Source organism: Parus major, chromosome 12, assembly GCF_001522545.3.
Source record: "Parus major isolate Abel chromosome 12, Parus_major1.1, whole genome shotgun sequence".
Lineage (NCBI taxonomy): Eukaryota > Metazoa > Chordata > Aves > Passeriformes > Paridae > Parus > Parus major.
In genome coordinates this window covers 1,606,729-1,630,159 of record NC_031781.1, presented here as the reverse complement: position 1 = coordinate 1,630,159, position 23,431 = coordinate 1,606,729, and the positions used below count along the sequence as shown (strand labels likewise).

General features: G+C 42.4%; 1 long non-coding RNA gene across 1 annotated transcript; it reads right to left on the bottom strand.

Moving 5' to 3' along the window:
• Positions 1-8,160: 8,160 nt before the first annotated feature.
• On the bottom strand, positions 8,161-23,191 carry LOC117245081. Its single transcript, XR_004499279.1, has 5 exons — positions 20,103-23,191; positions 18,139-18,229; positions 17,384-17,456; positions 17,016-17,232; positions 8,161-8,294 (listed from the first exon to the last, which is right to left on the bottom strand). It is a non-coding gene; the product is annotated as an uncharacterized LOC117245081 (long non-coding RNA).
• Between the last annotated feature and the right edge of the window lie 240 nt (positions 23,192-23,431).

Here is a 23,431-nt window from a genome sequence, read left to right as displayed (position 1 = left end):
GTCACTTATAAATAAAGCCAAACGACTGGGAAGTCCAAAGCAAACAGGAAGAAAAATTAAGGCCTTTGTTACAACACAAAGGGTTCTGTTGTAACCTGTGAAAGGTATTTTTATGGCCAGTCTGGGCACAGGATGACTTAGGATTCTGTACCTTCCCAGAGAAAAGAAGGGTTTGCTAATGTTATGAAGGAGGCAGAGCATTTATTATTCATTGCTGCCATTTCAGCACACTGCTGAGCAGGTGCATTAGCAGTTTGGGGGGTTGTTTGAAGTCTCCAGCACGGCAGAAATGCTGCTTTTGCTGAGGAACAGACATGCTGCACAGTTCCTGAAAGGTCTTAAGCCACATTCCTAGAAGAAAAATAACCATGACTGGATGAAAATGGTCAGCCTGTCACCCCTCCATTCCAGCTGTGCATTTGCCATGGATCTGAGGATGTTCAGTTCAACACGGGGCAAGAAAAATATATATATATTTTAACTGTCTGCTGTAATAGGAGTGACCATTTTGTTGTCATATGTTCCAATTACATTCAAATGTCTCTGATTACTTTTTCTTAGCTCTTCTATTCTTTTCCAAGCAAAAACTGATGGCTAATAAAATTCATGTTAGGTGTAATTTATTTTTGCTGGGCGAGAATACCCTTTTTCACCATCCAGAAAAAAAAAAACAGCTTCAATCAAACTGGGAGCAGCTCACCACCACTCCTGGCTGTAGTGCTGCTACATCACACCCAGCCACAACAGGCCAGTTTTAGCTGTGAAACAAGAAAAGCAAAGCATCATATGAAGAGAAGCTTTCATCTCCTGTTCAACAAACACTTTCGCATTTCATATTATCTTTAATGTTAATGATCCTTCTATCCTGAAATTTTATAGTGAAAAAAGATCAAATGTTTTATGCAATTCAGAGCAAGGCAATTAGTTCAGAATGAAATTTTGATTTATGTGCCCCTCCTCCCTGTGTTTCTTCACGAAAAGAAACCAAATTCTAACAGCAGCACGTTGAAACTGAAATAAATAAACACAGTCTAGCAGTTATTCCCAGCCAGTTAAAGGGCTTTTCCAGATGATGAATCCTTTATTTAATAGCAACAATTTAATCAAAAGTTGATTCAAAATAATTAAAATTCCAAGCTCTAGAATAGTTCTTTTTAAATATAAACCAGCAACTTCTGCCAAGAAAATAAAAAGAGCTTCCTTCTGGCATGCCTGAGCACTTCAGTCAGGGTGAGGAGACTCAACCAGGGAAATGCTAGAGAAGCTCTGTCCTACCAGTATCCCTCGAGAGCCTGGTCCAGCTGGAAACTGAGTCAATGATCTTTGCTTCAGTAAGTGTTGAAGGCCACAGAATATCAAGGAAATGTGCTAATTCTGATTAGCAGAACTTCCAGGGTTCCTGCAAGAGTGAAGTCAGGGGTAAAAAATGTACCAGTCATCGATCCTCACAAGTGAGTCAGGGCAGTGGTGCTGCTGCTGCCAGAACGGGGCAAAGTAGAGAGTTTCCTCCTGGCTGCTACCACAGACACTTGTCCAGGCCAGCAGTTCCCATTTATCTTGCTCCACCCCTTTTCCCTCCATAAATAAACTCTGTTGTGCAGTTCCTGTCCTTATCAGCCCCAAAGCAGGAATCCTGCAGACAAAGTGTGCTGCTTCCAACCCCAGGCCTGCTCCCTGAGTGCCCCTTGTGCCATCTCCAGCGAGGTGTGCCCCTTCCCACCTTGGGAACCACAGAGAACATTCTTTGCCTCCTGTGTTTACACAACTGGTTGCCACAGGATCCTCAGCCCAACTTTGAATGGAGCAGAGCTGTCAGTTGAGGCCATTCAGCAGATCAGTGAAAGATTTTGCTGTTCCCCTGCCAGGCACAGTGAAATCATCCTTGTCACCCTCGGCCTGTCCACAGTGCCCACCCTTGATCATGGAATCTGTCAGAGGAACAGGAAGATGGATGATCACAGCCCAGCTATGTGGCACCTACTTGAAGTCTCACTGTGTTTACTCCGGTTCAAATGCCCAGCAGTCTTCCTGCACAGCAAAACCAACAAAACCATGCTCAAAATCAGCTGTGTCCTCAGCATTTCTATTCCCTGTAACACTTCATTCCCTCAAAACAAGGGGACTTTGATACCCTTTGGGAATAAGCTCCCCAAGTTCACCCTGGATACATGTGCTGACTCCTCAGGCTTGTGCAATCCCTGCAGAGTTCTTGTGTTAGAGGAGCTGCTGAACAGCCAGTCTTTATCTCACCTCACCAATGGTTTTATAGCCTCTCCTGCATTCCAAGCTGTCTCTTCTCTGAACTGAAGGCTTCTGGCATAATCATCTCTTGCTCACACTGATCAGCCCTGGGATCCACACAGGACTGTTGCAAGGGTTGCATGTCCTCTTGCAGACTTTCTAATCAGTTTCTCTCTGAGTCACTGATGCTATCTAAAAATTCATTATCTACAAATGCAATCTTTGTGTTTTGTCTTGTAAAATTACAGGTTATTTGTACCTGAACTTGTCTTGTTCCTAGGAAGGCCATCTTTTAAAACTGAAATAACTTCATTACAACCAAAAAAGTTAATTGATTGGTAAATTATTTTTACCATAGATCAATTGCAATTAATAAATGCTTCCCTTTTTTAAAAAAAAGAGCTTCCAACAAGATGTCTCTGACGAAAATGCAACTAAATGCAATTCTAAACAGAATTTTGGTTCAGCATCAGGAAGAAAGGAATATTTCAAATGTTGCATGCTTGCCAGGTGAAGAACTTATGATTAACTGAATGTAGGTGCCCAGTTGGATTTACCATGTAAGACTGTGGAAGTGATCCAGCAGTTTGTAAACAAACAGGAAGTACCTGCTTCCCAATGGGAAAAAAAGCAGGAAGGAAAGTAACATCACAACCTCAGGTAGTCCTTATCAATACCCAATATAGAGAGAAAACCTGTTTATAATGATTTGAGAAGCCAGAGGGGGAATGGGGAAGGGAGAGCAACACTTCCCTGTCACACTACAGTCCTAGGGTCACATCACCCCAGCCTCAGCTGCTGGAAGGAATTCAGGGCTGACCAGAGTTGCAGCTAAAATTCACCCCTGGAAGCAGCAGCCACTGAAACCTGCTTTCCAGGCTTGTGCCTGGTTGCTGACTGAATTATTTTCCTTGTCTTTATCACAGTTCAGCATCATGAGTTCATCCCTCTCTGATGACTGTCTGAAAACTGACAGAGAAGAGAAACTTTAACTCAGAGGTGAATCTGGGGCTCTCTTATGTGGGTTCTTTGATGCACAGGTTGAGCTCATATTGAATTCTTTAATGCAGCATCAGTCTGTGTATTTCTCTGTACAGAACAGAAACTACTGGTGTGTCCTGCCTGTGAGATCTCTACATTTGGCTCCACAAATTAATATAAGGGACAGAAGAAAGGACACATGAAACAGCATAATCCCCGAGACAAAGCTAGAAATGAAAAATAATAACACATATTTCAAAACATTTGCACAAGTGTTATAATCCTGTAGTTTGTGTTAAAGTACTTCCAGTATTCAGCTTTATGAGCACACACAAGAAGGTGCCATCCCTACTGAAACCTGTTTTTGCCATGGATTATTTCATTATTTAGTCCTGATCCATCTACACCAGCACTCAGCACCAGAGCAGCTGCATGTATACAGGGACACTACATACGGGAGTAAAGAAACATTCTGAGCAGGTCTCAAAAATACCAAGGAAATGTTAAACTAAATGAAATTCTTTTATGATGCTTACATCAGTTTTCCTGCATCCCTATTTAGTTGACCCATGTTGTGAGAAAAGGCAAATCATATTTCCAGACCTGCTTCAATGCATTTTGCAGATTAGAAAAACCAAGTTGCACATTTCAGACCATCAAGAAATTCTCTCTGTGCACAAGAGAACACATTTTTTCCCCTCCTGTAACCAATTACTACAAAATTCAGCAAGTATCAGGTATTTACTTAAGGATATCTACATGAGAAAGCAAGGTAAATCTAGGAGCCTTCCAGAACATCAGACAGCCTCACACAGGGGTTTGATGTTTCTCTTTTTTGTTCAGAGAGGAGAAATGAGTCAGGCACACTTGACTCTGGCTTGCCTTTGGATCTCAGACATGTACTATTTAATTATCATTAAAATCACACAAGCATGAAAGAAGCAATAAGCATGCATGGATTATTTCTTTGCTAACACTTACATGAGGAAAGTTGGTCCTAAAGGGCTTGGAAAAGTAATAGAGCCATAGATTTACTCTACCTTTGCCACTCAGACAATGCAAGTGTTGCTGTGTTCTGATGATCCCCTTCTAGGCCAGGATTCGGAGTGTCAATCAAAATTCTATTCATTACAAAAAAAAAAACAAAGCTGGACACTGACAAAATCAGATTTCCTTTTAGTACTGATTTTATACTCATTGATTATTTTGGGGTACACTTGAAGAGGAAGCTTAGAAGTAAAATTGTCCCCCTTTCAGGACTCTTTTGAGGGATAACTGCATAAATGTGTGCCATTGTAGGGGCAGAAATCCAGCCTTAAAAAGCTGAAGCAAGCCTTCTCACCAGCTATCAGAAGGGATTCTTCATATCTCTGTTTTCTGGAAATATTTTCTTGTGTTCACATTACTCCATTTGCTTTAGCATCCTCCTGCTCCAGCCTTCTCCTTTCCCTTCAATTTCTAAAGATCCCATTTCTCCCCTTTCCTCCACATCTCTCATTGTCTTGTTCTCCTTACAGTTCTACACACTAAACCCTTCTCTCAGTGGGACTGTAAGAGGGTGATCATCAGAACAAGAAAGAGCTTTCCCTTCCCACTGTTTGGGAAGTGAGGATCAAAAATAATCACAAGCCAGCCAAGCTTAAGCACAAATCCATTATTGGTGAGAGCAGGGTTCCTTCCTGCTTGTGTCTTACTCCAGTAGGAAAACACACATCTGCTTCCTACCATTTGTCCCCTCATATCCCCCAACATGCACATTGTTATGCTAAATGTTCCCATTAGTTTATTGATCTGTCATCACAAATGTGGCTCATCCCTGATTAGGCCAACTGATGCAACCTGTCCCCACCTCTCTTCCCAGGGCAAGGAGCATGGTCTGTGTGTGCACTACTTTCTCTGAACTAGTCTAAATTAAAGCCCCCACTGTGTTCTGCTGTTTTGTGATTTAACACACCTGATATTTCATACAGGAAAAACTAGAAACGTTTAGCAATTATCAAAAATATGGAACTATTCTAAAGCTGCTTAACTGTCACCCGTTTCCCATCAGTTCCTTAGGCCAGAAAAGCCTTAGCACTGTCTTGCAGCAAGGCAGGTCTGCACTGGTGCTCACACCAACACTTTGGACCTCGTTCAGCTCTGCCACAGCGAGCCAAAGGCAACAGGAGCTGTGTCTGCACTTGTCAGGACAGAGCCTGGCCCTGTATTCCTGCAGCTCTCCAGCCTCTGCTGGAGTCCTCCAAAATTCCTGGGCTTTGGGCTGCTTTTGACCAGGAGGTGAGACCTTGTCCCTGTGTCTGTCAGCCACAGCCTGTGAACTCTCCAAGGCTGTGAAACCAGTGCAGAGCTCTGCTTTCTCAAAGAACGTACAACTCACTGCTGCCAGACTTCTTTTTTTCTTTTTAGAAATAAATCCATACTTACATTACATTCCCAACTCTCAGGTTCTACTTCAGCATATTTTGTATTGCTTCCACATTCAGGAAATACAAAAACCTAACAAAAGTAAAAGCTTAGTTGTGAAGTCGTATAGCAGGAAAGGAAAAAAAGTTAGGGTTCTACATTTAAGCACTTTCAGCTTCTCTGAAAAACTTCTTTAGACCAAAATCCTTGCACAAACGAGTTTCTTCCTTGATAATAGGTTTGTGTATTTTTAACAGCTGACAATGGCCTATCTAGTAATATTAGCATTACAGAAGAGATCCAGGCCAATCAATTTCTGGAGCAATCTCGAATTCTGTTTATCTCTAAACTACTGCTCTGCTTTGCCTCGATAAATAAAGCGGCCAAACCCAAGACAAGCTAAATGTTTCACACATCAAAATAGAACCTCTGTGAAATGTCCCTGGGATGCACAGCAGATTGGGAAAGAGGGGCAGAGCAGGGCAGAAGCCGTGGCCGGCACTTCCCCGGTTTGAGGGTGCCCAGAGCTGCAGGCAGAGTGGAGCTGTATTTGCCGGGGGCAGGATTTATCCATCTGCACACAGAGCGCATCCCTGGCCCCTCACAGCACGGACCGCAGCAGTGTTAGTGCTCACTTTCAGCTCGGAATGCCTCTGGAAACAACCCGTCTGTGGCACAAACAAAACACCAACACAACCTCTCGTTTTACAAATGGGCTCTGCACCTGCTCCTGAGGGGTGACCTGCTTTTTCTGTGCTGGATCAGAGTTTCCCGACCCGCTGGGTGCTGTTTTGAGGAGTTTTAAGAGACACTAAAAGGAGATGGCACAGACGGCAGGGAGGCACCAGGACCCGGCTGAGCTGAGGAGTGGGAAGGGACGATTTGCTCCCCCAGGAGCTGCAGCTTTGTGCCCTCCATGCTGACCCACATCACCCAGCCTCTACTGGGAAAAAAAGGGAAAAATACCCACAGTGCTTTAACTTAATTTAAAATACAGCTTTAAAATCTACTTAGCTTAAAATCTAAGCACGAGCAAGAAACAGTTACGTTCGCATAGGAAAAAAAAAAATTGGCTTCTGATCAGAAGGAGGAGGAGTTTGGCTGTCAGCAACTTTGAAGGAGAAGCAAATCCAGGCTGTAGTGAAGCTTCCTGCCCCAGCCTGGCCCCCTCAGGGGTCCCCTCAGTAGCCCCAGGGTGGCTCCCAGCACCCCTCTTTAGCAGCCAGCACCCTTTATTTATTATAAAATAATAAATATTTATTTATGGCTGGGGGGGACACGGCGAGCCAGCAGTGCTCCCCAGCAATCCTCACTGCCACAGGCATAGGCACATTTCCAAGTCATGATGGGTTTGCTCCCTAATTTGTTTAACTTGTGTAAACTGTGAAGGGATGTAAAAGAGGGCCGGGGGAGCCTGCACAGTGTCCCTGAGTTTGCCAAAGCCATGCTCAGGATGGCATTTTGTGAGATACATAAAGACCACGTGTTTTGGAAGAGTCTGACAGGTCCCAAAGGGGCTCTGCATTGCAGGCTCAGTCCCTGAAGTTGGGAAGGACCTCTGAGGTCAACTCCAGCCATTTAAGCCCTGTAGATATGACCCCAGTGAAGCTCAGTTACAGATGTGGGGCCAGGAGCCCTGACACTGGGCAGAGCAGCACCAGGGCTTAGAAAAGGCTGCTCTTGCTGCTCCAGTGGAATGAAAATCCTACCACAGACATTCCTGCCAGCAATCCCTGTCTCCCAATACACAATGCTCAGTGCTAGACACCATTTCACCTCCTGACTCGCTGCCTCTGCCCTCACACCAGTGTGACCAGATCTGTTAATGTTTGGAGGGTGTTTTTTCTAGAAATAACTCCTGTTACTGCTGAGCAGTGCTACCCTTTGAACACCTGCCTTCATCCCTCTGCCCTAAGTAACTCTGTGTTTTCTACTTTCACATCTTCAGTCCTTTTTCCATTTTTGATTTTTCAGTCATTAGACTCTGCACTGTGTTGTTCTTTTGCTTTTGGTTTATTTTTCTTTTTTCTTTTTCTGTTTTTTTCCCTTCTGTGGTTTTGTGAGGACATGAAAGCCAGTGCCTGAGAGGTTTACAATAGAAATGGCTTTACAACCTGAACCTGATCTTCTGCCTCTGATTTAGTGGTGAAAAAGGCAGGGCAGGACATACACTCAGTAAGAGGATGCTCATCAGCTGAGACACAACAGAGGGAAGTTACACTGAGACCTGAGCTGTTTAACTTTCCTGAGGTATTGAGAAGTGCTCTCCAGCACTAACTTTCTAATGCCTGTTTATTTCTGAATCAGACTCACATTGTGGCCATTATTTTGACTGCCTCGTTATTCAATAATCTACAGTTCCTCTCCTTGCATTAGCCTGGATTCTACTTTGAAAAAATATTTTTGGATATCAGAAAAAAATGTCCTGGAAAAAAGAGTTAAAATTTAGGCAGAGCAAATGTTTGAATGCTTCAGGAACCATTTCCTTTCTGGTGAAAGAAAAAAAGAGCACACAACGAAATTAGTTTTCTCCTTTTTTCTCCAGCTTAAGGTTTATTTTCTACTTTTCCCAGTTTTCCAGGATTCCAATCGCCCTAGAGAGTTCAGCAGTACAGCTCTGTCCAGCTCTGTCTTAGGTGCACACCAAGTCCATTTCGGCCTTCCAGTACCTGCAATGAGCCCACAGAAAGATAGAAAAAGACTTATTACAGGGCCTGGGGAGACAGAACAAGGAGGAACAGTTTCAGATGGACAGAAGATAGGTTTAGGTTAGATAATGGGAAAAAATACTTTCTGTGAGGGTGGGCAGGCCCTGGCACAGGGTGCCCAGAGAAGCTGTGGCTGCCCGTGGATCCCTGGAAGTGCCCAAGGCCAGGTTGGATGGGCTTGGAGCAGCCTGGGATAGTGAAAGGTGTCCCTGCCCATGGCAGGAGGGTGGGAATGAGATGGGCTTTAAGGTCCCCTCTAACCTAGGCCATTCTAGGATTATCCAAATCTGCGCTGACTATGAAGAGATCCTTCATGCCAGGGAATCTCTCCAGTTCCAGAAGTCCTGGCCTCAGCCACGCTCCCACAGCACAACCCCTAAAATGGTTTAGTTCAAGAACACTACAGAGATAAGCAGCCCTTCTTTAGCTGCACAGTATTTGCACAGCTACTGGTATTTGTATAGGCACCATAGCTGCTGCACATCTGTCACCTCTGCGGTGTCTGACTCAGGTGCTGGGTGCTCCAGAGGGAATGGCTGAACGTGTGGCACTCCTGCTCTGGGATGGGCAGCACTGCCAGCCCCTTCCAGAGGCACCAGCCTGCTGCTCCTGCCTCACACAGCTCCTCTGGTCACCCCCCTGGCAATTCGGGGCTGAAGGACAGAAGGGTTGTGTTTAGGAAACAGCAGAAGAAAGATTTTGTTGTTAATGCTACAAGTGATTAGGTAACAAGTGGCATCAAATTCAATGTATTATAAGAAATAAGAATCCAGGTGTATTTCCAGGTGTTCTGGACCAGACAGCAAAGTATGGAGCATTGCCTCTCCTCCAGCCCACATTCAGAGACTGACAACAAATTGTTTCCATCTCTGCAGCCTGTTTTCAAAGATTGGGTCTACAGTAAAAGTCATAAAAATCTCACTTGAGTGTCTCTCTCTCCACTGAAGAGGGGATGTGTGTGTCTAAACATGGCTCCAGGAATCTAGAATTAATGAATATTTCATAGTCCCATTTTAAGGACATGCACATAAATAAGAGGCCAGACTAACTGATATTTATTCACAGCTGCTGCCATAATAGGAAACCAAGTTAATGAAAAACATCAGCAACTATAGCTAACAGGGGAAGGGGAGCAGATAAATACAAAGTGCACACAACTGCTAGTGCAAACTTTCACTGAGACAAAGAGAAGTACTACTTTTCCAGCCTGCATTGGCAGCTCAGAACTTTTTGATGTGGCTTAATTTACCCATCACTAAAAATCAAATTCATTTACTCAGCTGTTAGTAGTTTGATCAAAATGTTAACAAAACCCTGTTAATAGATCAATTCAGGAGGGCCCTGTAGCTCCTTTAGCTAGAAAGCCAGAATTCCAACTTGGTTAGAAACTGGAGTTTTTTGAGAATTTATATTATCAGTGTTGTCTCAGATGGTATTTGTGACCATTAAACATCTCCCTTAACCTCCCCAGGCCACAGCTGGGAGGCATGGAAGAGATTATTTCTGTGGAAGTAACACTTTTCCAACATGGGATCTCTGAATGGTTATTTGTGAAAGGTTTTTGCTTTACTGATACTTTTGTTTTGATTAAAGCTATTCTCACAGTACAATACTTTTTTGTCCATTCCAATGCACTTATGAAACAAGTTTGAAAAATGCACAAATACAGTAATTAGTAACAGAGCTAAAAAAGATTCTCAGGTGACAAAAGAAGGAGGAAGTAGGGAAAGCTCAACTTCCCTGCTGCAGGACTATTTCTAAGGTATTTTCGCTCACTGACCATGGGACAGACCTTGTTACTGCAGACCAGGAACCTGCTTCCTAGAACAGCCAGTGTAAATATGACACCACATTAATTAACCTTTTTTTTTATTCCTCTGCATGAGTGGCAGTACAGTGGAAAGTCTAAGATAATGTGCTTGTTGACTTTTCCATTCTTTGAAGCAGTAAACTGACAAATTCAAGCAGAAGCACTTGCAATAAGCTCCATTTGTCTCATTTTTTTTCCTGGGTTATCTGCTCAGCATAAGAGACAACTTGTTTCCCATTCATGAAGCAACAATTCCATACCAAATACTAACCTGAAATGTTCTCTTCTCTACCTGTTTCACCCTAAAGTGGCTCATTCAAGCACAGGAGGCTTTTAAGCAGATAGTGGAGCTGCAGCTATGACTAAGTGACAATAATGAGACCAGACAGCTTAAAACCTTGATATTGTTTCTGCCTCATACCCAAGCTGACACCCCACTGAGATCCTTCCACATTTGCCTCCCTTTATGATACTGCAAAAGGCACAGCTCATCAGCAACAACAACATTAATGAGATTTCTATTGGGATTGCAATACATTTTTCTATTGGGACCATTTGGACACTACTATTTGCCTAATTATTCCTCTCCTAATTAATTCTGCTGGCAGTTGCAGATCTTCAGTTACGTAAATACTCTTCTGTGTTTGTTCAATTAAGTGGAAAGATTCCTGTAACCTAATATGTTAACATTAGGATAAAAACAGCTGCATAACCTCCACCCAATACAGAAAATCCTGGAGCTCTCTGAAGGAAAAGCCTCTCAAAGCTCCTTAGACCTCTTATTTTATTCCCCTGTAGTTTCTCATAATTTTCAAAAGCATATTCCAACCATTTTTTTTCCATCCTTCAGAGGATGGTAAAAAGTATTAGATTACCAGTGAGTAAAAAATACTATTTCTTTAGAGAGCTACATGGCAAAGGATTTTACTACAACTTTACTACACCAAATGACACCACTTACATCTTTAATGGTTTAAGGAATAAGAGTTCAGCACTCTGCTACATTATCCAGCAGCCATACACAGAGCTGGGGATGACAACAAAAGTTCTGGTGTATTTTTTCTTCCTGGCTTCCTTTCCTGTGGGGACAGAGAGAGCTCATTTGCCCACTTCCTTGGAGAAGCCAGTGTCAGCCTTGTCTCAGCAAATGGGGCCAAAATCCACTAGTAGACCCACAGAAAAGTGGATTTTTCCCAGCAGGAAAAATAATTTAATTGTGCAAGAGGACAAACTCTCAACAAGTGCCCACATGGACCAGGTCAGTGTTCCCTGACTGTTCCACCTCCTGTGCTGACTTCCCATCCCAAGTTTTCCTACCCAGACCACCCCTCCCACCTCCAGCTTCAAGGTGCCTCAGACTTGCACCTTTTTAACAATTACAAGTAATGTAGAAGAACATCTTCAGTAACCCCATGTCAGTGGTTTCCGTGCTTTCCGCTGTGTGCACTACAACCTGTTTGCTTTGGTTTGTGATGAGTGATTTTCATGGAAAATTGTCTTTCAGGGCATGAATGACATGCCAGCAGGTAAACACTGAGTGCTACAGGCAGAATTAGCTATTAGGAAATGACAATCTCAAATTTAGGGACGTATTTAGGACAGCCAGAGTTACACAGACTGTCTTGGGAGGCCAGCTGGTGACTGTAATTCAGTTATACCATGGATTTGGTATCTAAATGTTCTTATCAAGAAAATCTGCCATTTCAACAAGATAAAAGTAGAACAAGTGTTTTAATTCCAGTGGATTTTGACACTTCTCATGATTACTGCACTTCTACTAAAACAAACACCTCAAGGCACATGGATGGGCTGCTCACAATGTCTCCACTGGCACTCCCTTATCACAGACTTATTTAAGTTTCCAGTTGGAAGCCATCAGCTTGGAAAGAGCTGCTTTAGGGGTATTTTAATGAGGTGCTGACTTAGAACCCAATTTTAATACTCTGAAGGAATAACAGCTGATAAGTACCAGCCTCCAAGGCTACATGACACACATTACTTTTTCAGACTATAAACAGGATTACTGAGTGTTACAAAACAGAATTAGACTTTTCATTCTCTGGGACTGTAAAATTATTTCACTGTGGATTAGCTCTAGATTTTTCAAACATTATCAATGTTATCAAGTCTACTCAATGCAAGAACTTCCAGCACTGTTGGTTAAGACAGCAATTAATAAAAAATCATTCCAATTATCCAAAAAGCTTCACAAAATAAAGATGACACTAACTTCTTTCCAAAGGACACATTCCAGTTAATAAAAAACTCATGTTTAATTGTTCAGCAATAAAGTGCCTCCTGTGACTTGGCATTCCTGCTTATTTGGACTTGTACAAAGAGAACTATTTCACAGTAGGTTTGGCATGGATTTGACATTAATAAATAATATACATTAAATATTAAATAGGGATGCAGCACATTATAGCCACAATCAAAAAAATACAGCCTTGGATTTTTATCTCAATAGTTATGAAGCAGGAGAAAACTTTGATAGGAGAAGGATCAGAATCCTTACAACCAGATGGCAGTGAAAATAGGGGGTTCAGAATGTCCTTTGTCTTCACCACAAAGGTAAAATCTTGGTTCCTAAATACAGGTGTAGACACTTCTTTCCCCCACACCTAATCTAATCCCTGCATTCAGGACACCAAGAGAACTTCTCTGCCGAGTTCCTTTCCACCCCTTGTAACTTCTGCAACCACATTTTTCCTTTCAGTTCCTCGTGTTTGGAACACAGCAGTTTTCCAAAGCAGTGCACAGCACAGGCCTGTTGCCCTATAAACAAACTTCAGCCTCCCTCCCAGAACAGGAATCCCCGCTTGAACCTCTCCCCTTCACTCAGATCAGCAGATAATCCTCCAAACATATTTCAGCAGGAATGACAAAAGTCAAATACAGCTGGAAATTTTATATTAGAAGGCTTATGGCAAATAGCTGTACACTGCATTAAAACATGCCCCTTTCCTGTCAGCCTCATTTATCTGCCTGAGATAGTCTGACTAGTGTACATCTAAATAAAATGAGCTCAACTTGGTTTTAATCTCAACTATTATTTAACTTTTAGGTAACACAGAATCATAGAAGGGGCTGGGTTAGGAAGGACCTTAAACACCATCCAGTGCAACCCCTTATCATGGGCAGGGACACCTTCCACTATCCCAGATTGCTCCAAATCCTGTCCAGGCTGGCCTTGGGCACTCCCAGGGATGGAGTGTTCCCATCCCCAGCTTCTCTGGGCAACCTGTGCCAGGGCCTCACCACCCTCACAGGGCAGTATTTTTTTCTAATATCTAATCTATAACTCCTCTCTCTCAGTTTGAAGCCATTTCCTCCTGTCCTGTAACTCCAAGCTCTCGTAAAAAATCTGTCTCAACCTTTCTAGTGGGTTCCCTTCAGGTACTGGAAGGCCACAGTTCAGTCATCCTGAAGCTTCCCTTCCCCAGGCTGAAGTACACTGATTTTGTTTAAATGTGGAAAGGTTGAGGGAGGTGGATGTGAGAAGACACTGGTATGTTTTTCTAATTACATCATCTGGTTTTTTTATTCTAAAGATGTAACTCTATTTTTAGAAAATGTTGTCTCCCCAGCACATGCACTGGACATGTAGTCAGTGAATAAGTAAGCACCTGGACTTGCTTCATTCACTACTGAGGCAAGGATCTTCCCTTGTGCTGTAAAACCTCAACCTGAAACCACAATTCAGGTACAGTTCTCCTTCCTTAAAGGGAAAAGAGGAAAAATCATTCATCTAATGATGACCTGGAAAGAGACCAGCAATCTGTGCTGGGCTAAAACCAGTAGAAAACATTCAGATATATCCTGAATTGGAGCTCCTGCTGTCCCAGTCATCGAAATGAAAACATGCGTGTTCCCAGAAATGCAGTTCTTCTCCAACCCCAAAATAAGTCCTGTCCTACCCCATCTCCTCCAAAGAAAAGAGGACAATCAGTGGTTAAAACAAGCATGAGTAAGAATGTAGTAGCACTGCTATAAAACAAGCTTTAGCATGGTCGGGTGATAAATTTGCCGTAACACAAGATGTAAGAATAGCCCTTGTCCTAAAAACACTGGAACAAGTAGATCTAAATCTTGTACAAAGTAAAGCTGAATTAGAAAACATTAACCACCTGAATTTGCCACCTGCATCTCCCCCAGGTCCTGCCATCTCCACCTCAGAGGCAACAGAAGAGCCCTATCTCATCACTCAAAGATTCATACAAGTTAGCTCAGATCTCCAATTTAAATCACAAAGCTGCTCTGGCTCACTTTTCCCAGAGCAGGACACTCACATCATCCCTCTGGATGCCTTGCAACAGGCAGTGGTTACCAACGGGAGAGGATTTGGAGAAGCTGCAAGTCAGGGAAACAAACATACAATTCCAGCTTTATGTATCAAATGAACATTTCCATAGCAACCACTGACTCAATCAGCCCGATTTTCAGGGTTGAATTTGTATTTATTAAAGAAAAGAAGCATAAAATGTTAATTTGAGCCTGTTACAAAAGGGAAATATTCACCCTGTATCAAGAAACTGCTGGGCCATAAATTAAGAACTATAGCAGATTAAAGTGTTTGTTTTCATGCATTTCTTTGGGGTTATATATTCATTCATTTCTGTGGGTAAGAAATGAAGATTGAATTTTGTGATCTGTTCAAATACCTCTGCACTAAAAAAAATTTAGAAGTTGAATTTTAACTAAAACCTGTAAGAATATTTCAGAAGTAACAATAAATTATCTTTCAAAAAAACCAAACCTGATCAAGTTTGCAAGCACATATTCTCACTCATTTTTCAAAGTTTGTTGTAATTCATCAGGAATGAATATGTTCCACAGAGTTTAAAAACATTAGGGGTTGGACTAGATGAGTTTTAGTGGTCCCTTCTAAACATTTTCTCTATAGCTGAAGGAGAGAACTGACTGATTTCTATTTTGTCCAGCTATTTGTTAATTAAAATACATACTAATGGCAACATATCAACCAACCTTCCATTGTCACATACTTCGGTATTCACCATTAAAACCGGTATCTTACACATTGCATTTTAAAACACTTCTAGGTCACAGAATTTACTGGCAACCCAAGTATTACCAAACTTTACATTCCTAGAGCTATAGAAGATGAGATGAGAGCAAAGCAAACTTTACAGATCAGATTCCATGCCCAGACAATCAGATGAAGGCAAGGAATCAAACTATTACAGCATGAGCAAGTCTTCAGCTGAGCTTCTGCTGTGTATATGCAGGTGAAGGAGCAAGTCAGAAAGGGCAGTGTGAAAAAAAATACAAATTAAGATCTCTGCAATTAGCTGTTAATTCAGCTGAAATGAGACACCACTAGCAACTATTAGGTGTTTAGTTTTGCTGTCTTCCCTTTTATTGCCAGCACAAAAGTCAGCATTTCAACAACTGCTGTATTTTCCTGTCTGAAACCTGGCTTCAGAAACGATTTCAGGGCAACGATGGCTGTTGGCTGTGTTCAGAGAGCCAGATCTAGAACTGGTGTTCCACAGAATCCTTGAAAGCCTCTGGAGTGAGCGGCTCCCTGAGGCTTTCTGGGACTTTTTAAAGCTTTGACACGCTGCAGAGGAGAGCTTGGACTGTGAAATGGACTAAGACAGTATTTGTGGCCACTGCTGTAGGAGGGATTCACCTCTGTAAATATTCTCTGTGTTTTGAGTGGCAATGCCTCTTACATGCCAGCAGTCATAAGGTTCTGTGGATCAACGTCTAGTCCATTTATTTGTGAAATAATCAGCTGAAATAACCCTCCTTGATTCTGATTACTTATCCAAAAAGAAGGCTGGCAACCTGCTCATACAAAAGATCTGCCCATTTTCAGTATTTGCACATTTTGAGGCAGACACTGGGGTTGTTATTTGTGGCTGCTCACCCGGGTGTGGATGGCAGGACAAAAAAAATTGACTCAGGGTCCTGTTTATAAAATAAGCTTACCAAAACTTAGATGAGGGAGGCCCGGTATGAAATAGTTACAGTACTTGTGATAAATGAACAAAATTACACATTATCTTCTGAGAGGCCAAGGCTGGCACCTTTGCTCTTCATACAGGACAATTTTCACTTTCTGATCCAATAATATTTAAAAAAAAAATAAACAGAAGAGGAATAAGATAGAAATCAGGGACTTCAGATTGCAGAAGATGGGTCAGATAATCCTACTAATTATTCTCTAGAATTTAGCAATATTAAATGCTATTGAAATAAACAGGTATCTTTTTTTTTCCTTTAACAATCGAGATTAGGAAGAAGTTTAAAAAAAAAAAAAGCAAAAGGAAACCAAGAAGGTCATCTGAGCACAAAAGTCCACTGACAGCCTGCAGGAGACAGTCTTATTTGTATTCTTAAAATCTACTGCTGCTGCCAAGGCTATGGAGTTGATGTGCTGTATTTACACAGGAGAAGCCAGAGCCCAAGACAACTGCAGCACTGCCAGGCCTGGAGGTGGAGGCACTGCTTTGTTACAGGGGCATTCCCACATCCCAGTCCTCAGTAAAGGAAGAAAATCACCAATGGCAACAACACTGAGTAAACACAAAACACATTTCAATGCCCAGCTGAAGTGCCCAGAGGAGACAGACATTAACCACCCTCACACTCATCCTCAGGACAGTTCTGTCTCCACACTTGACAGTTCTTCCAATGAATGTTGTTTGGTTTGTTAAAACTCAGAAGCTTCAAATAACAGTGCCCAGTGTAGTTATTAAACCCCAAAATAGCCCTCTACCAATAGATTAATTTATTTCCCACTGTCATGTCCCAAGACTTTTATCTTAGGTCAGAACAAAAGAATTTGAGCCTCCTGCCATGTTAGACAGAGAGAGATTTTGAAATGATATAAGGACAACCATTACCTGTTAGGAGGTTATTCATGAAGAACAGGAAGTTCAGGGGAGTAGGAAAGAAGTCAAATTGCTTTCCAAGAATATGAAGAAAAGCTTTTTAAAACCAGTATACTTTGCCATTTTATCTTTGCTTCTTTCCCAAGACAAAAGATTTTGCATTGTGACTTTATCACAATTGGTTTTGTGTCAAGAAAATTAAATGTCATTGTTCTCCAAAATGATAAAGCTGCAAAATAAAAAAAAAAAAATTAAAAAAAAAAAATAAAAAAAACCACAAAAAAAAGCCCAACAATAAACACAAACAAAACCCCCAAACTAATAAACAAACAAAAACCCAAAAGTATTTCAATTCAACTGCAAGATACATAAAATGCTACCTGCCAGCATCAGTTGTTTGGTTCTGCCAGGGTGCAAAGGCTTCCAAACCAGCATAGCATGCTTGAAAGATTCCTGTAGTAGATTCATCACAGCAGAGAAGTTTAGCAGGACATGAGCAAATACAGAGATTATCGTTTCAGAAACTGGATAAAGGAAACAATTTCTTCAAAGCTCTCTGCTATGGTTATGTTCATTAATTTACCACAAGAAAAACATAAACCTTTAAAATAGATTATCAAACCAACAGTGGAGTTTTCAGGAATGAGTAATTTTCCCTACTCTGTGAGACTGGGCTTAAGCAGATGCCACTCTTGGAGGGAGCCTGGGAGCACAAATACAGAAGGGCCAATTCCACCCTGTCAGGAAGAGGAGCTGCTCTTTCCACTCTCTGTGGTCATGCAGTTTGCCTGTTCCAGACTGGGAGGTTGGAAATTCTAACTAATTTAGAAGCTTGAGATATTGCTTCAATAGAAGATATTTTTATTACATCTCCTTTACAATGTAAGAACTACTGTCTTTAAGTTTAAAGCACTACTCCAGTATAAAAGAAGCTTTTCTAAAAGTTACTTTATCCCCCAGAGCTCAAATAAGGTTATATAAACAGACAAGTATTTGTTAGCACACAGAATATAAGAAGCCTTTTTTGTCTCAGGTATTGTCTAATTTATTTTTTTTTTTGTGTAAAATGTTGACACATTTGGTAGGTGCCAACAGGTTGAATAATCCAACAGGCAGCTCTCTTTTCACTACCTACCATTACCATCACAGCATGAAGACTGGTTTTTGTCAAAATAAATGAGGCTATTCCATATGACATTTTCCTCAGTAACTCCAACAGCTGTAACCTGAAACAGGGTGGGGAAAAAAAAATACCCAAGTTAACCCCAAAACCTTTTATTTATTTAGAATTTAAAACACTGACTGCATCACATAATCTTAGTTTTTATGCTTTGCTCTTCCTCTTCTTCTTGTCAGTACAAACCACATACCATGCATACTTAGAACCTGGTATATTCCCAGTTAAATTGGAAAACATAGCAGCATCCAAGCATCCACAATTACCTGCACTGAGATGTACATGGATCATCATTTATCAGTCACTTTGCTTATGCAAAGTAGGTATTGCAAACCACACAGATGATAAAAGGAGTGTGTGCAGAAGGTATCTAGGAGATAAAAATCTATGTGGATCCAAGGCAGAAAACATGCTTTTAACCTAAAAGAAAAATCAAACTCCACAGCTGCCTTTGAGAAACTACAGCATGTCAAATTCAGCGCTGCTTTCACTTAGATCATCTCTCTTAAAAAGGCTGTAGATGTTGGGGTGTTTTTTTCTTCAAATTTAAGCTTTTTCTAAAGCTGGGCTAGGAAAAAAAATGAGACTGTGAAACAACTTCATGTGAGAAGCTTGTGAAGAAGATGTTCAAATCATGGCTTCCCTACTTCCTGTGCCTTTTCTCCCCACCATGACTGCACTTCATTTACATGTATGAACAGCACAGATGAGAGCCAAGATAAAAAATTTAAAAAGCTGTGATGTTTTATATCCCATTACCAAAGTGCCACGTGCAAACCCAAGCTAACAGCCCTCTGCTAGACAAAGGGGAACAGAAGTAAGATCTGGCACACTGGATGCCAGGTAGGAGTGACCGTATTTGTGAAAACTACTGTAGAACAGGTACTGTATCACAAGTGGCAAAAATTCCTTCCCAGGATGATTACAGCAGGAGCAAGGCTGCAGACAATTGAATTAGGTTTTCAGGTACTGTGCAGTCTGTAGCCATCTGACCCAAGGGCACAGCTCACACACAAACACATATATATATATATACACTTTGGAACATCTAAGGATGGGAAAGAGTGCTCTGGCTTGCTAAAGAACTCAATGTTCAGTCGCTTGCAGTGGGGCTGTTCTTAGGGGGCACTCAGAAATAAACCAAAATAGGGCCCTTTATGGCTTTGGGGGTTAGTGTTTCTTGGGGTTTGTTTTGTTCATTGAGGAGTGGATTTTTGAAGATGTGTTGAGAAATTCTAGGGGCAAGCACTTTACATTATTAGACCACGCTAGTTGTCTTACCACTGACCACAATGAAAAATAAATTACTTTTACCTGAAATTATTGGCGATTCAAGATGCAACAACACAAATCTTGTAGCCTTACAAAAACAATGTGTATGGACATTCAGGTGAAAAAAACATGCACAAATATTCTATTCATAAAAATGAATCAGTTCCACATTTGCACACTTGTTTGTACAAAATTAAAGGGGCAAAGGACTAACTTTCAACTGATTCTCCACATTCTTAAACAGAAAAAGTTACCAAAGGACAAATGTAACACTGGCCATTAAACAAAGGAAAGGTTCCACCTTTCTTCAGATAAGCACTGGAAACAGCACACGGAATCAATCTCTCAGTGAGCTTATTCTTTGGAAAGGGGACTCCTCGTTCCCCAGGGGTGCTGTGGTCTGTTGTGTGCCTACAGGTCACTGTCCTCACCTGCCTCCCAGCCTGGCAGCTGAGCAGGTAGCTCAGGTTCTGGCTTTGGGTAGGGCACCATTTGAGACCATTTCAGTCTCGCAAAGGAGACTGTAGGATCTGAAATAACATAAGGCTAAATTCAGGAACTTGTCAGACACAGCAGGTCAAGTTACTGAGCAGCACTAAGGGTTCTGTGTTTAAGAACCTGTCTTGAAAGAGACACCACGTGTGTCTTACCTGGAACTCAGCTGCTGGTACTGGACTCATCAAAGCAGACACTGCCTGCTACCACACTGTCAAACAAACTTGAGGGTAGGGCTGGAGATGGAAGGAGAGGTGAACAATTAACAATTTGCCTAGAAAATGAGAATTGAATTCAAACCAATTGTTTTGCCTTTTCCTCTGTTCCAAAACACAGAGTAATAGAAAGGAGAATCAGAGATTCCTTTCTTCCATCATGGTATTATCCAGTGCCCCCAGCTGTTTTAGATACCTGGAAGGTGGGGCCAGAGTTCAGGTCCTCAGCTTTTGTGACTTGCATTCACTCCTCAACCTCTGCCCATTCCTTAGGGTGCCAGGCTGCTTGGCAGTATCCTCACTCCAAGCCCAGCGTCCTCACTGACAGCAGCCTTAGCTGCTTCTGATTGTACAGATGCAGCTCAGTACCAGTTGATGCAGCTCTCCAGCTCTCCAGTCTCCCTCTACTGCAGCCTCATTAATCAAAATGGATGTTGGCAAACTGCAGTAAATGACAATGAAATGTCTTCAGCGTCTCCTAAGTTCTCTTGAAAACCGTGTACACGGAAATTCAGACGTTTCACTCGGCTGTGCTGCACTGCTGACACTGCAGCACACTTTTTCAGAAAAGCAAATGAAAACAAAATACAGAACCTTCTCCTGGCACATACAGGTCACAACTAAATGATTGAACAGAAAATGCTTGGTTTAACCAAGTTCTACTGAACAAGCCAGAGTGAAAGCTTCAGGACATCACCTTATGTGGGGGGGAGGGAAGAGCATATTAAAAATAAAAGCAGAGGAAGTGCCACAAATGCTTTCACTGCACTGAGCATCTCTGCGATTGGTCAGGGGAGCTGTTGCTCCATAAACTCTGCTTGCTCCTGCCCCACAGATTAAGCCCTGCTCCCTGTTACAACAGACTGAAGCACAGCACAGCAAGCTGTCCCCAATTACTAACCCTGATGGCCATCCTCCCTCAAGAACAGTAACAAGTTTGCCCGAGATCCTAAACTCCCTCAAACTGAGCTGTGTGCAGGCAGAAAATTATAGTCCGCAAACGTTTCATGCTAAGCCTAGCAAACTTGTGTTCTGTAACTTCTGGTTTCCAAAGCAACAGAACACGGTCCAAATCCCTCCTTGGGTATTATCAAATAGGAATCCCTTTCAAGTGCGTCATCATTGTAAGAAGGAAAAGCAGGGAAACAAAAGTGAGGCAATTTCAAAAGGTACTAAACTAAAGGCAGAAAATAAATTAAACACCCTCCTCAAAGAAAAGAAGCCTTGGGTTTACAACTAAAATACCTTTACAGGGGATTATTTTAGATTTTTAAATTTAAAAAAAATGTTTTCCTTTTGTGTGGGACCCATGTATTAAAATCAGCACAGACAAAACTGTACCTGAGTGTCTAAGAGTCTCGCCTGTCCCAGGAGTAACTCTGAATTGCAAATCAAAGGTGTGCCCTAGCCTGGGGAAAAGTGCTGAAAAAATACCTAGTGCTTTAAGATATGAAATGGAAAAACTAACATCCTGCCTCTTCAGCTCCTACTCTAATGCAAAGCAATGTTGAATTTGGAACAAACCCCAGAAACTTAATAAAATTAACAACTTTAATGTCCTGACAACTGATATGCTGGAGCAAGCCCTGAAGGGCCCATGGGATTCAGTAATACACTTTGATCATAAAAAGAGGTGTTAAAGTGAATGATCCCAAATACTGGGCCGAGCTACTGAAAAAATCCCTTACATATAATTAAAAAGATTGAGTTAATAAGGATATTGCATTAATTTGGGTTCATCAATAAAACAACTCCAACAGCTTTAGGTGTCATCTTGAAAACCAGCATTAATGTGGAAGTGTTGAGCAGAAAGTCAGACTTAAATAGGCAGCACTGAAACTCAATTTATTTGTGGGGAATAGGAAATTTCTTCTGCAATTACAAAAAGTAACTGGCCAAGAAGTCACAAGTCCTTCATCACAGGAGTCACATGTGGAAATTACAAGATACGCTTTTTTGGGGGAATTGAAGCAATACATGAGAGGTATATAATAAATAAATGCATGTACAAACAGGTTACAAATAAAACTGAATTATTTAGTTCTGGTTTGAAGAGTATTCTCACTCCTCAGTCCCTCACAAAGTTTTATTCCTATGTAAAGGCGCAGTAAAATGACTGCAGCAGCCAGGCTAGGGCCAGATTTGACTGCTTCGAGTTTTAGAAGCCTTTTAGGAAGCCCAGACACTTGCTCAGTTTGTGAACCCACTCCAAACTCTGTGTTTCTATTTGGGTACTGTTGTACTCAGTCCAGCTAGATTAAAGCTAACTAGAGATGCCTTCTCAACATAGCAAAGCCATAGCCTCAGGCTCCCTGGACCTGTAGGCAGCATGTCCTCACTCCCAAGCTATTTTTGGATTGCACAAAATGGATGTCAACAGACCTGCTGTAATCAAACACTGGTTAAAAACAGCACCTGTCTTCAGCAAAGAGACGGCTCGTGATGGCTTCCACAGATGTTCCTAAAATGCTGTGCTGCTCTAATCAGTTTTCCAGAGGTCCATGCATCACGCTCTCTAGGGAAGGGCAGAGTGTGCACATGGCAGACTGACATCAGGTGAGGAAGCAGAAGAAAACAGTATTACGTAACAGAGAGCTGGCTTTCAGTCTAGAAGAAACCGGCCTCTCATTTGGCGTCTTTCTTTTGTCACCATCTTTCACACCCTCCCGCTTACACTCCAAGGTCTGCAAGCCTTGTCTGGAAGCACACGGTGCCGGCGTGACACACAGCACAGTGCCAGTGCAAGGCTCCACACAGTGGCAGTGTGGCACACGACAGCAGTGTGCCACTCACGGCAGCACTAGGGTGACACACAAAACACTGCTGGTGTGACAGAGCTGGGACATGCGGGCAGGGTGGGAGGTCTCTGTGTGCCAGCTGGGGTGCAGAAAAACACACCTGTCAAAATGCCAGGAAAGGGCAGAACGAGGGGGCGATATAAAAAGTTGTGCTCGCTATGGCCGCCTTGGCTCCCCTCATCCAGCCCGGGCCGCGCAATAGAAACCACCATGCGCGGGAGCTGGGGCCGTCCTCAGGGAAACCCGCCATGGAGGGGGCAGGGGATGCCGGCCCTCAGGGAAACCCGCCATGGAGGGGGCAGGGGCTGCCGGCCCTCAGGGAAACCCGCCATGGAGGGGGCAGGGGCTGCCGGCCCTCAGGGAAACCCGCCATGGAGGGGGCAGGGGCTGCCGACCCTCAGGGAAACCCGCCATGGAGGGGGCAGGGGCTGCCAGCCCTCAGGGAAACCTGACATGGAGGGGGCAGGGGCT